Source organism: Pan troglodytes, chromosome 18 (genome assembly GCF_028858775.2).
Source record: "Pan troglodytes isolate AG18354 chromosome 18, NHGRI_mPanTro3-v2.0_pri, whole genome shotgun sequence".
NCBI lineage: Eukaryota > Metazoa > Chordata > Mammalia > Primates > Hominidae > Pan > Pan troglodytes.
In genome coordinates, this window is record NC_072416.2 from 76,695,495 (window position 1) to 76,713,875 (window position 18,381).

General features: G+C 44.5%; 1 protein-coding gene across 2 annotated transcripts in view; it reads left to right on the forward strand.

Annotated features, from left to right (window-relative positions):
- WWOX (WW domain containing oxidoreductase) overlaps positions 1 to 18,381 on the forward strand; it is a 1,110,761-nt gene that overhangs the window by 454,757 nt on the left and 637,623 nt on the right. The window lies entirely within an intron of this gene.

Below are 18,381 nucleotides of genomic sequence, written 5' to 3' on the forward strand. Positions count from 1 at the left end.
CTGCTTTGTGGCCTATAAGGTACCTAGCACAACTACTAAACTATCATGCATTAGTGAAAGCACATAGATAATCTATAAACAAATGGGCATGGTTGTGTGATAATAAAACTTTATTTAGAAAAACTGGTGGTAGACTGGATTTAGCTTGTGGGTTGTAGTTTGCTGGCCTCTGGTCAAGAGCACATGTTTGTCTGGGAGACATAATTTCAAAAATCATTTTCTTTTTTGATTTTCATGGTTTTAGAACATGATATTTTCAACTATGGATGAATGCTCATCTTTTGAATTTTCATTTTTGTCTGACATAACTCAAAGCCCTTGCTTTGGGAGTTCTTGTTAACCCTGACATTTCTTGTCAAATATCTTACTCCTGGGCTGTGCTGGGGATGGCAGCAGAGTCGGGGTGGTTGGTTGGGAAGGCGGGAAGGAGCTAGCTTGGAGATGATACGCTTTTCCATCCTTGAGTAACTTGGGAAAAAGTCAGGAGTGTGGAATGAAGAATTGGAATATAAAGGCTGAGGGCGGACCTAATTTTTTTTTAAGGATTAAGAAAAAAGGAGTAAGAGAGATGGTATGACTTATCACTTGGCTGGGGGCTCAGCATTAATCGATAAATCCACTATAAGGAATGCATGACACTGTCTTTTGAAGAAAGACGTTGCATGTTAGGATTCTGAGTAACAGTCAATATATTCAATGAAACAAATATCGAATATATTCCATGAAACAAGTATCATGAATATATTCCATGAAACAAGTATCATGAATATATTCCATGAAACAAGTATCATGAATATATTGTGTGAAACAAATATCATGAATATATTCCATGAAACAAATATCATGAATTTATTCCATGAAACAAATATTGTGAATATATTCCATGAAACAAAATACTGTGAAATCATACCACTGATTTTTGAAGAAACCTAATGAAAACAGCATGCTCCTATATCTTTTTTCTGGGTGATCTTTAGATATCTTGTCTTCCAAACTTCTGTGTATCATTGTCTGAATTTTCCCAAGAAAGGAGGATGTTGATCTCCTATTTATTTATATTTATTTAAAATTTTAACCTTTACATTGACCCAATCTTGTAAGGAAATGGGAGAATATTTCCCTGATGTCTGGGAAATTGGGACTCCCATCCTACAATTCAAGTGTTAGAATGTTCCAGGGAGGCTGGGCTAAGGTGTTCTGTTCCTGTCACTGGTTCAAAGGAAAGGAATAGCCTAGACCTAAAGGATTCTGTCTGGCAGCTGTTTGCTCTTCGCGCCTGTGCTTTGAATGGTGAATACCCTCAGCGGGAGGCAGGCACCTGATGCCCGTGCCCCTGCCCCACCTGCCCCCGCCCCGTTTCTCAGATTAGACAGGCAGTCTGAGGAGCGCTTAACACCCCAGCCTCCCGTGAAGCATCCTGAAAAAGCAGACTTTGTCTTCCTCCATCAGCTTTGTTTGTCCTCTGCCGAGACTCCGGGGACATGATTGCTCTTCATTTCACGCTCGAGATCAAAATAAACAGAAACCACTTTCAGCTTTCCTGTTCCAGGGTTAAGTGCCCAAGCAGGTGTTGTTTCTGTTGTGTGGTTTGCAGTCAGCAAAACCACCCCCTTTTACCTGTGGCAGCAAAGGCAGGGAGACTTTGAGACCTGGGGAGGGCTCTCTGCTGTGTTAACAGAACTGGCTGTTGGTTGGGGGGTGGGGGGCACCCATTCTTGGCTTCTTATAACACTTCCTTTCTCATGCATTACCTGGGGCTCCCTCTGGAAGGAAAATGATGGAGAGGTCACTGGCCTGATGACCCAAGGACCCAGGCAGTCCTTACAGGGACCCAGAATTTCACATGCAAATGTGACCTCCAATTAAAGCTGGACTTGCTTAACCCCATTTCCCCTCAAAAGATGATATTTGTAATGCCGTTCCGATGAGGCCGTCTCACTCCGTAAACTGTCATCTGATTTACACAAAGCCATCTGCTTCCATACGGGGTGTTTTATTTGGGATCCAGGAGGGGAGAAGGCGCATCTGCCCCCTCCATAGCATCTGAATCTTAATGAGTAAAAGCACTGACACTTCTTTAAAAGGGAATAGTGTGATGCTATTTACAGTTTATACAGTTTTATAATCCAGCTCCACGCTGGATATTTACCGTCAGTCATTTGAAGAAGTTCACTTCTCTGCTGGTTTTCTGAGTGAGGGAGCGATGAGCAGAGGAGCAGCTGGAGGGTCCAGGAGCCCCCTGAACTGAGTATCCGGTGGGAGGTCAGATTTCCGCATTCAGAACGAGAGCTCATACGGCATCCACGCGTGTCTTTCTCACGCATATCCCCAGCCTCAGTAGAAGAGGACTTCTGCATCTCTGTTAGTTCTTTCTCCTCCTAAGAAAAAGCAGATTTTAAGTAACTTATCATTTGTTCATTTAATTACTCATTCTTTATTCCTTCTTCATTCATTTTCCTTTTCTCCTTCCTTTCTCCCTCTGTTCTCTCTGTTTTAACAGGTTTTATTCTTATTGTGGTATGGTAAGGCCAAGATGAGGAAATGACTGCTGTTGCAAAGATGGTTTGTTACTCACAGATCCACGGGGACTCTACATGCCACAGGGAGTTACCTGGGAAAGCCCCAGGGTTGGGCAGGAGGCAGAGGGAGAGAGGGAGAACTGTCAAGAGTTTTGAGCTGGAAGCCATTATCCTCAGCAAACTAACATAGGAACAGAAAACCAAATACCGAATGGTGTCACTTGTAAGTGGGAGCTGAACAATGAGAACACGTGGACACAGGGAGGGGAACAACACACACTGGGGCTTGTCAGGAGTGGGGTTGGGGGAGGGAGAGCATCAGGAAGAATAGCTAATGGATGTTGGGCTTAACACCTAGGCGATGGGTTGATAGGTGCAGCAAACCACCATGGCACAGGTTTACCTATGTAACAAACCTGCACATCCTGCACATGTACCCTGGAACTTAAATTTTTTTAAAAAATGTTTTTATTGTGATTTTCACAGGAAAGAAGGGGCCAGGCAGGGTAAGCAGGCTTAGGATTGGCTGGCTTGGGTCATTACCATGGGCTCTGGGACACAGGGGTTGTCTTTAGGTGTCTGACCCATGGCTATGGGGTGATTAGGGTAGGTGGGTGTGGCCTGGAGGTCGAGCCCAATAAAGCCAGTGGTGAGGGTGTGGCTGTGAATTGGTTGGTTTGCATTTGAACTGTGGTTACCAGTGAGCTGTCTACTATCTGTAAGAATCTGCTAGAGCCCTGTAAAGAAAGCCTACAAGGGAGCAGGTTTTAGGCAATAATAAGTGAGCAGTATGGCGCCCTAATAGAAGGAGGGATGCCTGTGGCCAATATACATGGCTCAAAGTTGACCATGATAGAGAGCCTTTGCCTAGAAGGTCTGTGAGGGAGGAGGCCTGGGAGAGACAGCAGGGTGACCAGAGCAAGTGAAGTCACCGAGGTGCCAATGAGTGTGGCCCTGCAGGTCCTGCAGACCCCCCTGGTGGCAGTATTGGTGGTCACAGCTGGCAAAGGGAAGTGTGGCTGCCCAGAGAGCTTGGCTGAGGTTGGAACATGGGAGTTTAAGAGAGAAAACTCCCATAGCTTGGTGCAGAGAGAAAAGTGTAGAAAGGTCGAGTGTCACACAGCAGAGGGCTGTGATGCTCTACTGAGGAGTGGAAGTGTTTTTCTGAGGGCATCAAACACGCCGTCAAGCAGGGAGGCAACAAATCTGAGTTGTGCCACAGATACTTTGAGTGCAGTACAAGTTGATAATGGGTAACAGGCTAAACCATGTGGCACCCCTTCCCACTTACCAGCTTCTTGCTACCATGCAGAAAAGTGCTGAAGGTGGCCTGCCCTAAGGCAGGAGCACTAGAGCAGGTATGGGGAGGACTTGGTGGCCAGATGCATGTGGACATGATGGAAAGGGAAGGGAAGAACTGTCAAGATTTTCACTATCAGTGGTATAAGCCCCGTAGTAATATGCCTAGTGTTCCATTATTGGAACACAGTATGTGGGAATTATTTATATCCTACCTCTCAAAGCCATCACCAAGGTCTGATTGTGAAAATTCAAAAAATTGCAACCTCAGGCATAAATGGGTTTTAAGCTCCATACAGTAAAACCTAGCATATGAAAACAGTTCTGGCTGATGGGTTGGTAGAAGTGATAGATATAGATGCATATATACACATATATGCAAAGTAATAGATATAGGTAAAGACCTTGATATATGTACATATATTGTATGATACATATCCATGCATATACGTAGGTGTACACACACATGTACACACACGTACACACACATATATATGTGCCTTTGGACAAAAAAAAATCCCCAGGACAGTCTCATTTGGCTTTTAAAATGCTGCAGTTGAATAGGACCATAGAGGTGCCCTAAGGCAGCCTTCCATTCAGGCCACACAGATTTGGTTCCTCAGCTCCCTTCTTCTCTATTTCTGAGTCACGTGGGCTGCACCTATCTGTCAGAAGCCCACTGCCCACCCAGAGCCCCTGACTCTGAATGGTGGCCCAGTGCTTTCTGAAGACAGAGGTGGGACCTGGTGCTGGAGACAATCCATTCCTTTCACAGAGACTGTAAGCCTTACCCAAGCATTAATTTTGCTGCATAGGCAGCCTGTTCTCCCACAAAGCACTGAGTAAGAAGAAAACGGGCCCGGATAAACCAGCAGGGCCTGGCAGACAACTTGTGGCTCCCTTGCCATTTAAGGTCCCGAGGAATGTGGAGACATTGGTGGGGGCCAGGGTGGGTTTGGAAGGAGGGATTTTTTTCTCTTTGTCTCTATCTCTCTTTCTCTCTGTCTTTTTGTCTTTCTCTCATAGTTAATGGTATGATTTTGTAAAAAAAAAAAAAATTCTAGTTTCTCAGAATCCTCATTGGAGGCATGTGTATATTTCTAAATTTAAATGTATTCTCATATACTGTCCGGGGAAAGGAAGCATTTTTCAACCAAACTGAAAGTGGGGAAAGGTACTCTCTTTTATTCTAATACCCACATTTCCCAAAACATATCCTTAATATTGTACATTTGGCACAGTTATTGTTGAATACTTGGAAGGCGATGTGTGTAGCATACAGAGCTGCAGCTTTGGACTTTGTGGCTTTAGGTAAATTACTTATTCTCTTTGCACCTCAGTGTATTCTTCTGACTAATGGGGACAGTAGCAACATCGATGTCTCGGGGCTTCTGTGAGTATTCATCAAGGTAATATAGGCAGGACAGTACGACATTCCCCACTAAAGGTGTGCCACTTTTTTTTTTACTACTTGCATTATTATGATTGTTGTTGCTGTACCTCTGAAGGACTTTAGTCCTCTTATGAGCAAGGCAAAAGGGACAATGTTCACCCTTTGGACCGGAAGTAAGAAGCCCCTGCAGTTCCAAATGACTCCACATTTGGAATGATTTTACAAGGAGTGCAAAAGAAGCCTCTTGTTTGACTTTGCCCACAAATGCCAGAGGAGGACTCTTCTGAGTCATGCCAAGAAGAAAAATGAGAATGCCAGCTTAAATAAATGTTATCACAATCTCTGCAGAATCGTGATGTCTCCGATTCTTAAAAGTGTCTACTGCAGAGTATTTATTATTCTGTGATAATAATAAATCGCTGCTTATGAAGTGCAAGGAATCGAGTGTCATGGAGGGGAGGAAGGGAAGTAACAGGGAGAAGAACTGTGAGAGATGGAGGTCCAGCCAGGCCCGGGCTATTAATCATCGCCCTCCATTATTTCCTGAAGATTCATTCATTGTTCCATAGGTACCTAGAGGGTCAATTAGAGACCACAGACAGGCTTTTTCAAAGACACAAGAGGGTCAATTAGGCCCTCCTTATAATTTTCTGCTTTAACAGCAAATGCCAGCCTATCGTGCATCAGATGCAAGGGAGTTTGGAAATAAACAGGGTACTTTGCCTCCTCCTCTAAAAAAAAAAAAAGAAAAAATCCAACACAGAGACATGGAGACAGTCGGTGATTGGGAACGCTTGGCTTGCTGGCTGTCAGGATCTGGTTCAAGGAAGGGAAAGGGAATTTTATCACCAACCGGGCCTTGAGAGGAGCAGAGTTCTTCTGGTCTCAGAGCATGGGGAACAGTCAGGGAATATGTATGATGGAGCACCCTGTTCCCATATCTGAGATGATTCATTTATCTTGAGTGCCATCTTAACTACAATTAGAGTACAATTATAAAGTATCTACAGTGGAAATGGGACTTGAAATCAATCGCAGCTGGACTGGCGTGCGGTGAGTTGCCGTGCCCACCATGACTGCTGTCTGTGTTTAGGACAGAGTTCAACCAAACGTACAGGTGTGTGATTTTGCACAACACTGCTTTGTATTTGTTTTCCCTGAGACTGGCAAACACATTATTTATTTATTTTATTTTTATTTTTCGAGATAGAGTTTCGCTCTTTTGCCCGGGTTGGAGTGAAGTGGCATGATCTCGGCTCACTGCAAACTACCCCCGCCCCTGGGTTCAAGCAATTCTCACACCTCAGCCTCCCAAGTAACTGGGATTACAGGTGCCCACCACCAAGCCTGGCTAATTTTTGTATTTTCAATAGAGATGAGGTTTTGCCATATTGGTCAGGCTGGTCTTGAACTCTTGACTTCAGGTGATTCACCCACCTCAGCTTCCCAAAGTGCAGGGATTAAGGCGTGAGCCACCGCGCCCAGCCGGCAAACTTATTTTGAAACACATTACAATAAAATAAAAAGAAAAAGGATTGTCCTAAGTGAGAAGCAGAGATGAAAATGCAGAAGGATGATTGTGAGAAGTCCACATTGCTCCATTTGGACTTCCTTTTTGTAGTGGGCTATTAGATTTTGCCTCTGCTTGTTTCTGAATACCCAAGCTTGCTAACACAGGGAAAGACCAATTATCATGAGTATTATTATTTACCTTAAGACCTGATTCTACCTATCTATGATCACATAGACATTTGGAAGCAAAGAGAAATGCTTTTCATGTGGGAAAAACCAATAGCAACTTCAGTGATATTATTTCTCCGCCCCCCGCACCGGGCTCTTGGGAATATCTCTTAGCCCTCAATTGTCACATTCATTCAGCAGATGTTAGCACGTGCAGGCACCGTTCTAGGTGTTGGGGATACATCCAAAAACAAGCAGGAAAACCCCATTCTCTTCATTTCTGGAATGCCGGAGCACTGGGCCTGTGGAGCCCGTTTTACTTACACGTTTTTGTCGTCTTTCAGTTTCCAAGAAGGGAGTGGCACTATAGCTGAAGAGGATGACCGTCTATCAGAGTCTTTGCTAAAACCACTGAAAACTGTCTTATTTTTCATTTTCCCCGGAAAAGCGACACGTAAGTGCATTCCTCTAGGGAAGGATTTTTTTTTTTTTTTTTTTTGAGACAGGAGTCTCACTCTGTTATCCAAGCTGGAGTGCGGTGGCGCGATGTCAGCTCACTGCAACCTCCGCCTCCTGGGTTCAAACAATTCTCCTACCTCAGCCTCTTGAGTAGCTGGGATTACAGTCACCCACCACCATACCCAGCTAATTTTTGTATTTTTTAGTAGGAACAGTGTTTCACCAGGTTGGCCAGGCTGCTCTCGAACTCCTGACCTCAGGTGATCTGCCCACCTTGGCCTCCCAAAGTGCAGAGCAGGAATTTCATTGGATTTGTACACTGCTGCTTTTTCAGAGCCTGGAACAGTGCCAAGCACATAGTCGGCCCTCAGTGAGCATTTGTTGACTAACTTAGGTAACAGATGTGGGACTGTGATTCTGAAGGCCCAGGCTCATTCTTGGCTTTCAGAGAGGTTTGCTTTCACTCCTGGGCAGCTTCTGCCCTGGCTGCTGCTGCCACCGCCTTCCTGGAGGTCAGCTTTATTTTCAGTGTTTTTGTCCTTCCGATCCCTGGGTAAGAAGCAAGAAAATTTCTAGTGCCTGGAGTCTCCATCCTCGTTTCCCAGTCATATCCTAGAAGCTGCAAATTGCTGGCTTGTGGATGTCTTTGGTTTGGCCTGCTGAAGTTTGTTTTGGATTTTTTAATGAAATAAATTAGCTGTGAACATTTAAAACTTGGGAGACATCCCATCAAAATTGGGATTTCCTGCTTATCTCGACAAAGCAGATCTGGCATCCTTTGCCTGCATTTTGCATTTGGCTACAGTTGGCTGGACTTGAGCAGCGGCTGCCCCTCTTTAGCTGGGGCATGTGCCCTCTGGTTTGCCATAGTACCCATCAGGCCTGCTTCACTCATTGTAGAAATGGCCTGGCCTCCTAGGCATTGGAGATTTCTGTTATGTTAATTCATGAGCTTGCCTGCTTACACCTAGTTGCTGTGTTGGTTCTCATAGGTCTCCCTGATTCCAGCCTCCAATTCACTGAGCTGGCCTCTGCCAGTGTCACTTCTCCCCAGTCTTGGCTTTGATCAAGCTTGGAAAGGTCTGGCCTTTGTGTTGTCACATTCTTCTGCCTAGAGTATGCCTTTTCCTTCACCAAACCAAGTGACTCTTTCGGAAGACTTGCCTGAATCCTAGACCCCTTCTCTCTACAACCTTCAGTCTGAGTTGGGTACCTTGCATCCTCCTTTGTTCCCATACTAACCCCTACAACCATGGTCATTTTGTGGTTATCTGTTTAATTCTCTGCGGGCTATTCCAGGCTGTCACCTCCCTGACTACAAGGACTTTGTTGCTCACAATCATATCCACGGCATCCACACAAGATCTGGCCGCTACGTGGAAGGACACATAGTTCCGTCTGGGTTGGAGCCTAGCTTGGGAGAGGGACAGTAGTGGGGAAGGGTGAGCTTGGAGATAGAGCTGACGTTCCCAGGTGCTTCAGCAGTTACAGCAAGATTCTAGATCTTATCCTAACAGTCACAGAAAGCACTGGGAGTGTTTATGAATGTTGTGGTATCTCACATAATAAGGGGACCATGCATGTATTTTAGAAAGAGCCCTCTGGCTTCAGGGAAGAACCATGGATTTGTGAGGGTCAGGACTGGTAGCAGGTGGGCTCCTAGAATAGTCTCGGCAAGAGATCATGGAGGCCAGAGCCAGGGATGGATATAGACTAAGACATGCCTGTAGACTGAGAGTCGAGGAGCAAGTAGATCAAATTCTAGCATGAGACTGGGAGAAAGAGATGCTCTCCAGCCAATGGATTTATGAAATGAATGAACTTTTTCCCTTTCCTCCCAAGCATTGCCTGGATCACCTTGTTAATATGGTTTCTTATTAAACGTGCTGGAAAAAAGAGGCTCTAAGTGCGTATGCTTTTAAAGCAGCACTATTAGCAAATGGCCACTGGCTTCATTTTTCCTGTGCATATATTTTTGTGTATTCCGGGAGGATTTTCTTTTCTTTTTCTTTTTAATCCTCCTCCTCAAGGGAAACATTCTTCTCACAATAGCTTCCTGGTAGAAAGTTCTAACTAATGACTTTAATCGTGTGAATGTATTGCAGAAATGGACAGGACAATTCTCAGCCCATTCATCTTACAGACCTCAAGTGAACAGGCACAAAACAACAGGCTCCACCCTCCTTCTCCCCTCTATCTCATACTTTACCTCAATTTATGACTTGGCTTACAATCCGTTGCAGAAAGCCTAGCTCCCCAGCTTCTCCTGAATCTACGTTTTTCTATTTTGTCTGAACTAGCCAAGGTCTCTGGAGTTTGCTATTATATTGCTTCAGAGAAATTAGTGACATTGAAAGGCCGTTGTCTTTTTTAGTGTACTTTTGGTTGTTAGGAGAAATTTACAAGGCCATTTTTTTCTCCCGTCTCTGCAGTTCAGGAGATTATATTAGAAAATATTCTATACAAAAAATATGCATAGTGGGGCTTTTCTCCAGCTAGTAGCTCAGAATAAGTCAGTACTACTGAAACAGGTACCTTTTGTAGAATTGATTCTGAAATCCGTTTGGTTCTGAAATCTTTCTTTCTTGCCTTTGAGTAAGACATGGCAGAGAAAAACAATTACACTAGCTGCTGGTCTGTATTTACTGGTTAGAATAGAATATTATTACCATCAAGAATAACATTAGTGGCCGGGTATGGTGGCTCACGCCTGTAATCCCAGCACTTTGGGAGGCCGAGGTGGGTGGATCACCTGAGGTCAGGAGTTGGAAACCAGCCTGGCCAACATGGTGAAACCCCCGTCTCTACCAAAAATACAAAATTAGCCAGGTGTGGCGGTGCGTGCCTATAATCCCAGCTACTTGGGAGGCTGAGGCAGGAGAATCCCTTGAACCTGGGAGGTGGAGGTTGCAGTGAGCTGAGATCACGCCATTGTACTCCAGTCTAGGCAACAAGAGTGAAACTCTATCTCAAAAAAAATTAATAATAATAATGTTACAATAATAATAATGTTAGTGATACACATATCATTTTGAAACCAGTTCTTAAGCAATTAAAAAAAAGCAGCTATGGTGATTGAGTTTTTGTGTTATGAATTTTATACTCTGAAGGCATGGTCATTGTGAATGCCAAAGAAATGAGCAGGAGAAAATTTTATTTGAAAGCTGGGATTGTTGCATGCTGCAGAATTTTTTTTTTCTTTTGCTATTGCTGTGTAACAAATGACCACACACTTAGCAGTTTCACATTCACATCTGTTTATTAACTGGAATTCTCTAGATCAGAAGCCTAGACACAATGTGACTGGCTTCTCTGCTCAGGGTCTCTTGGGGACAAAATAAAGGTGTCCGCTGGAGAAACATCCTTTCCTGCATGCTCTGTGGAAGAATCCACTGCCAAGCTCATTCAGGATGCTGGCAGGATTCAGATCCTTGAAGCTGTAAGACTAGGGCCCCTGTTTCCTACTGACTTCTGCTGGTGGCTGCCCTCAGCTCCCAGAGGCAACCCACATTCCTTGACTTTTGGCCTCCTGCATCTCAAAGCCAGCAACAGAAACCCTCTCATGCATGGAGTCCCCTCCTGCTTTGAATCTCTCTGACTTTCCTTGACTTTGATGTCTAGGTCTGGATTTCAAGGGCTCAGAAACTCTCTCGTGCATGGAGTTCCCTCCTGCTCTGAATCTCTCTGACTTTCTTTGATTTTGATGTCTAGGTCTGGATTTCACGGGCTCACGTGATGAGGATAGTTTCTTTATCTTAAGGGCAACTGATGTGGAGTCTTAATTAACATTGGCAAAATCCCTTCATGACAGTACCTAGAGTATGAATTGACTCAATAACTGGAAGAATCCATGCGTACACCATGGACCGGGAATCTGGGAGGCCAGTTTAGAATTTTATGTATCAAAGCCACATTTTTTTTTTTGAATAACAGAAAAAAAAAAAAAAAAAGAGACCTGATCTTTGGAGAGACTTTTTCAAAAGCAGAAAGTTTAATATAAAAGAAAGGGGGTAATTGAAGAAGATATAAACTGCAAAGAAAGGATGTTAGGTAGAGCGCCTTATAGGGAATCAGAGGTTTTATTACAGGCAGACACGGCTTCACCTGTGAGCCGAGCAAGTGATTTTGCCTGCAGAGAAGAACGCAGGGTTCCTCCTATGGCTCAGGATCTTCAGTTACCAGCAGTGGAAGTGAATTGAAAATGGTTGGTCTCTTGAGTGACCTGATGCAACTCATTATCTTCTCTGTGCCTTAATGTCTCTATCTAATTTCCCATTAAAAGTAACAGGAAAAAGCACAATGACTTTTGCACCAACCTAACACAATGGGTTGACATTCAGGATTGCTATAATGATGAAGCAATGGCAAATGGAGTCTTCGTTTTTAGCCCCGTGGAGGCATATGCTGGGCACTCAACAAACATCACTTCCCCTGCCCTTTTCTCAGATAGAGTTGTCCAAACAAATTGGATGCTCAACTCTGGATTTGATCCAAGCTCTCTGGAAATCTCTAGCTTCTCAAACTGTTTCATGGTGGAGTGCCTTTTGGGCACAGGAGAAGGAAATAAGAGCCTCGCGAGGTTTGGGAATGCTGCCTCTAGCTCTCACGCTGCATGCAGAATTCCTTCTCTGAGAGCTCACTTTATCTCAAAAACCCATGCATATTCTGCATCTACTCTGAATTCAGCAATGTTGTGTGTTACTATATGATCTAGTGTTTTCGTTGCTTACAAGTTAGATTCACACTCCAGGAATGTATCTGTTCCTACATCCCGTGATGCTGAGCATACCAGAGTTAAGGGAGGCAAGCAAGGCCCCTAACCTCCCAGGTTCATGGAGGTACCCATTCTGCACTTGTTGACCTTGAGCTTGAGGACTCCACAAATGTCTGCCCTTGGCATTGTACGTGCCTCCCTCTGGGCTGACCCTCCTGGGCCTGTCACTTACTCCCATTGGAGAGGCCTGTTTCCATGCATAGCTCTTTGTCAGTTGCTCACACTCGGTCAATACTTGCCTTCCTTTGAGGCCATCTGCACTCACTGACAATCTGATTGCTCCCCTGAATGGAGGTGAAAGCATGCAAGCTAGGAGTTAAGATTTTTAACCCAGGGAAGACCCTGTCTATGGAAGTGCTGAGCTCTTCAGTGTCATCACAGAAAAGCATGAGCCCGTCCCTGGTACGGAGTCATCACATCCCATAGCTGAGCGACGTGGGAGCTCCACGATGGGGAGGTGACACATAGTCCGTTAATTACATAAAGAGAACTTGAGCAAACTCTTACTCTGCCATATGCTGTGCAGATCCCTCTGAAAAGCTTTACAGATGTTCTTTTTTTTTAAATCCCTCCCCCTATCTTTCTTTCTTTGCACCCACGATGCTCTGCACTTCAAGCTAAATATAATGTATCTGATTTTACAGCATACATACTAATCAGGTTTGAAAGTTGTCTTGTGAGGCTTTAAAAAGCTAGCCAAGAGCAGTGCGATTTCTCCAAAAGGATGTCTGCAATCAAGATGATTACATGGGAAAATAAATCATAATTTATATTGCTGAAAATGTCATTTGCAAAACACTTTGACAATACTTTCCTTTCAGTCTATTTTCCTGTGTATGGGGTAAGTGTTGCCCTTCTGCAACTTTCCTTTTATTTTATTTATTTCTTTCTTTTCAATACTCTGAATATCACTGGAGCAGCTGCAGATTCAGGGCAGTATGGGGTGGTTCAGGAACAGAACTGACAGGTATTGAAGCCAAAAATTGAACGATAACAACATAGGAGGGAGAATCCAAAGATAGTATATGTTCAGGATACGGGCACTCGTGCGGGTGAACACACACACACACACACACACACACACACACACACACGCTTTTTTTTTTCTCCTATTGCAATAGAAGGTAAAGGTAGATTTTTAGAACCAAATGCCTTTTATGAAGCTACCTCTCTTCCACCCTGCTGCCTTCGTGTTGAATAAACTATATTAAATTATCCAGGAGGAATGATTAGTGATCTGATTCATTAATATCCCTTGTTATTAAGAACTGTCTGTATTTGTGTCCTGGTTGGCAGATATTAAGTCCACAGATGCCAATAATTAATATCTGTGGTTGATTGTAAAAATGGCCACCAATTCTTCCCTGTCCCCTGCACATGTACATCCTTGCACTGTGAAATTGTAGATCTTCCCCTCCAAAGGTGAAGTTCGTTTGTCCACTCCTTGAACCAGGATGGCATGAAACTTGATTTGACCAATGAGGCATTTGGAAACATGGCACAAGCAAAGGCTTGAAAAGTGCTTTTATGTTGGTGCTTGCCCACTTGCTGTGCTAGGAACCCTTTTACTTCTGGGTGCGAACAAGCCCAGGCTAGCCTTCTGGGCGATGAGAGACACAAGACCATGTTTCCATATTGCGCCAGCCAAGAGCCAACCTACAGACGCAACTGCCTTGCTGACAGCAGACACCTGCCCAGCTGAGCCCAGCCCAAATTGCTGACTCATGCAATCTTGAGCTAAAAATAAGTAGCTATTGTTTATAGCCACTAATATTTGTGATGGTTCATTGCACAGTAAAATTGAATGGAGACAATACTTTTGAAATTGACTCTTCGGGAGCTGTTGTAAAGAAGTAAAATGTGTAGTGTTTGCCCTTTTCCTCAGCTGTAGGCCTGGTATGCAGAAGTATTCAGTTATTTGGTGAGTGAACCCTCGCTGATGCCCTGGCTAGTGTTTTCTGTCTCAGGAAGCATGAACATTTCATCCAGGGTTATATGCTACAGGGATATTCAAGAAATTGAAGATCCTTGAAAATCTTGTCTCCCTCACAAGGATCAGGTGGCAGGATCTGATGGGAGGGGTAGAGAGTGAGTGTTAACACACAGAGAACCCAGGAGACCCTTCTCAGAGGTCTCATATCAAGAAAAGATCATTTCTCCTAAGCAATCCATTTCTTTTTAAATCTGAACCTCATATCTGAGAATATTCCCTTCTTTTATCTGGCCACTCGGGAGCTCAAAAACAAATTTTTGGCACCCTTCTTCCTGGCTCCAGTAAAGTCATACAACCATATGGTACCTCTCTGGCAACTAATTTCACCTATTTCCTTATTTGTTTAAAAATTTTAACTTAAATTTTTTCCCCTCAAGATCTATTTATGGATCATCAGTTTTATTTTTTCTTTTCTTTCCTCTTTTTTTTTTTGCTCCCTTTTCTCCCCACTCTTGACTCTTCTCTAGTTTTTATATGCAGTTTGTATTTATCCATGCCATCTGAAATCCTCCTTGCTTTTTAACAAGGCAAGTAGAAAAGGAAAACAACATCAAAGGATACATTACACAATTGTTGGAGCCCTAGGAACCAAGAGAAGAGTACGAGCAGGTTCTTGAACTGTTCTCTCCCCAGCAACTATAACTGGAAGGAACCTCAGTTTGTCCATTCATTCATTCATCAGAGCAGCATAGCAGAGTAGAAGGAACTCTGACTTTGGCATTGGTGCCTCTAAGTTTGAAGTCTAACTCCATCACTGTGTTTCTTTCCTCTTGCTGATAGCTGATTTGTTATAAACAAATTGCCAAAAACGTACTGGCTTTAAACAACACATGCTTATCATGTTGCAGTTCTGGGGAGTCACAAGTTCAAAATCAGTCTCACCTGATCAAGGTGTCAGTAGGGCTTGTTCCTTCTGGAGGCTCTAGGGGAGAATCTGTTTCCTTGCGTTTTTCATCTTCTAGAGGCCTCCTGCATTCCTTGGCTCTTGGCCCCTTCCTCTGGCTTCAAACCAGCAGTTTAATATCATCACATCTCCTTTACTGATTCCTCTTCCGTTGTCCCGTCACATTCTCCTCATCTGGCCCTCTGGCCACTCTCTTATAAGGACCCTTTTGATTTCATTGGGAATACCCAGATAATCTTGGATAATCACTCCATCTCAGGGTCCTTAATCACATCTTCAGAGTCCCCTTTGCCATGGCTGATGACAGAGTCACAAATTTGGGGGATTAGTGTGTAGACTTCTCTTGTAGGGAGTCATTATTACTCTACCACAACCACTAATTCTGGACTTCACGTTCCCTCATCCATAGAGCAGGGATAACAATATCCTCCAGGCTATCCGTGGAAGTAGAGAATATAAGCTTTATCCAGGGGGCCACTCAGTGATGGGAGTCTTCCTTATAAAGCTGTCCCAGCTCCACCTCTCAGGACTGAAATGTGGGCAAGACCATCACATTTTTCATCCCCCGCCCCCAACAGTGACTGAGCAGATATTCATACAATGGCGATTGTTTTGTCTGCCTGGATGGCTATAACATAATACCATAGACTGGGCAGGTTAAACAGCAGACCTCTATTCCTCACAGTCTAGAGGCTGGGAAGTCCAAGGTGAAGCCATGGGCACATTCTGTGTCTGCCTGAGGCTCTCTTTCTGGTTCCCAGATGGATGCCTTTGTGTGTCCTCTCATGGCAGAGAGAGGAAGGGGTCTGGAACCTTTCTCTTATAAGGATACTAATCCCATCGTACCCCGTCCCCCATGATCTCATTTGAAATAAGTCACCTCCCAAAGCCCCACCTCCAAGTACTGTCACACTGGGGCATAGGGCTTCAGCATATGAATTTGGGGGAGCTGGGGAGAGGAACACATACATTTAGTCCATAACAACTATCTCACTTACCTCTCTACTAAGTGATTCAGAAAATAGCAAGTATAGTAGTGGGGACATGGTATCAGAACCAGGAGAGGGTCCTCTGGCTTTCTGAGTTCTGCCAAAAACCAAGTTTTGCTGCCTTGGGCCTGTGGCTTCTCCTCCCTGATTGTCGGTGGCCTTGCTGTAAATTGTGAGGCATCCATGTGAGGCACAGGATGGTTCCAAGGACCAACTGAGGCTGTCTGTGCTGAGGCTGGGTGGGTGTAAGTGCTCAGAGGCAGCCGGAAGCTGTGGTTTTTACCTCCCGAGACTGTGCAGAGCTTCCTTCTTCTGTAGGGAGAAGTCTCTTAGGACAGGGCTCACAACAGTGCAGTCAGGAGATTGGAAATTTTAGTGACACCAAAGTGGGCTTTACTTCCTCCTCCTAGAATTCCTGCCAGAAAGGTGGAGATGTGCAATAAACTGAGCACCGATAGAGTACCAAGAACATGCTTTTTGCACATTGTTTGATTCATCAATCAGAGTGGGGCATGGCTGTCATCAGTTCAGAGTTGAGAGAATTGAAGATCAAAGGGGTCACGTCTCTGTGAGTAGTATTAGTAATAGCAGCAGTATCGATAGCAATCATAGTAATTAAAATGGAAGCAACCACCAGTGTAATCATAGCAGAAACTCACATATGTGTGCTTTCTATGTGCCAGGCACGAGGCTGAAGTCATACATTCATTATTTGTTAATCCCACCCTAAGTGATAGGTGTATTCATCATTCTCAGTATCAGAAGAAGAAACTGAGGTTCAGAGTGACCTAATAAAGATCACAAGCCCAACCCTGGTGAAGGGCATGATTGGCAGAAGCCCAATTTAAGCCCCCATCATCTCCTGACCTTTTCCCAAAGCTGAGCTGCCTGCCAGGGTCTTTGGTCTTCCACTGCCAAGAAGTGAGGTTTTGGCTGGGCGCAGTGGCTCACGCCTGTAATCCCAGCACTTTGGGAGGCCGAGGTGGGCGTATCATGAGGTCAGGAGATCGAGACCATCCTGCTTAACACCGTAAAACCCCGTCTCTACTAAAAATACAAAAAAAAAAAAAAAAAAAAAAAAAAAATTAGCTGGGCGTGGTGGCTGGCGCCTGTAGTCCCAGCTACTCGGGAGGCTCAGACAAGAGAATGGCGTGAACCCGGGAGGCGGAGCTTGCAGTGAGCCGAGATTGCACCACTGCACTCCAGCCTGGGCGACAGAGGGAGACTCCGTCTCAAAAAAAAAAAAGAAGTGAGGTTTTTTTGTGTATTCTGAAGGGTCCCTGGCTGAGTTAGGGGGAGAAAAGGAGAAAGTTTTTCTCCCGCAACTGGGCCACCAAACCAGCGGAGCATCCATGCGGGGTGGTCTCGAGGAGGCCCATTACCGGCTGGAGTGACAGAGTGTGTCAAGCCTGCAGCTCGTCCCGTGTCTAAAGGAACAGAGACAAGCACCCTGCTGCCCTTGTTTTCCAGTGGCTCACCGGGGCTCTGCGAGGTTTATTAATCTTAGCGTATAATGGAAAATGTGTTGCCATGTGAAATCTAGAGCCTCTGTTCACTAGTCCGCGAATTGAAGGCGGCAGGAGTCTTTGTCTTATTTACACACAGTGCCTGCGAGAGACTCTTAGGGCAGAAGAACGCCGTCGTAAAAATCCGTGCGGAATTTGAAAGTGTGCATTAATGCATGTGACCAGATGGTTCTAAAATATGCCACTTTAACCAAAAATCATCCTCTGAAAAACTCTTCTGAAGAACATCGGCTGTGCGTAATAACTGCCTTGAGTAGGGCCATTTTAGAAAATATATGAGGTACGGGATGAAGATGAGGGAGGAAAATGGTTCCTACTTATCATTACTTTGTCCCTCCAAAAGCCTGCATGGGGGAAGAAAAATCCACCCAATGCAAGAACCGTGGCAGTACTTAGACCATTTAGAATCACTTTGAGTTATTACCCAGAAATTGCTAACCACTGCTTTCCAAGTTATATATTAAATTTTTCTTTTTTTTTTTAAAAAAAAGCTTCCAACTTTTTTTTTTTTTTTTTTTAAGTTGGAGTCGCACTCTTTCACCCAGGCTGGAGTGCAGTGGCCCGATCCTGGCTCACTGCAACCTCCGCCTCCTGGATTCAAGCGAGTTTCCTGCCTTAGCCTCCCGAGTAGCTGGGATTACAGGCACCCGCCGCCACACCCAGCTGATTTTTGTATTTTAGTAGAGGTGGGGTTTCGCCATGTTGGCCAGGCTGGTGTCGATCTCCTGACCTTGAGTGATCTACCTGCCTCGGCCTCCCAAAGTGCTGGGATTACAGGCATGAGCCACAGTGTCCAGCCCCAACTTCTTAAAAGCCAGAAACAACTGGCTGTTAGCTGTCACAAT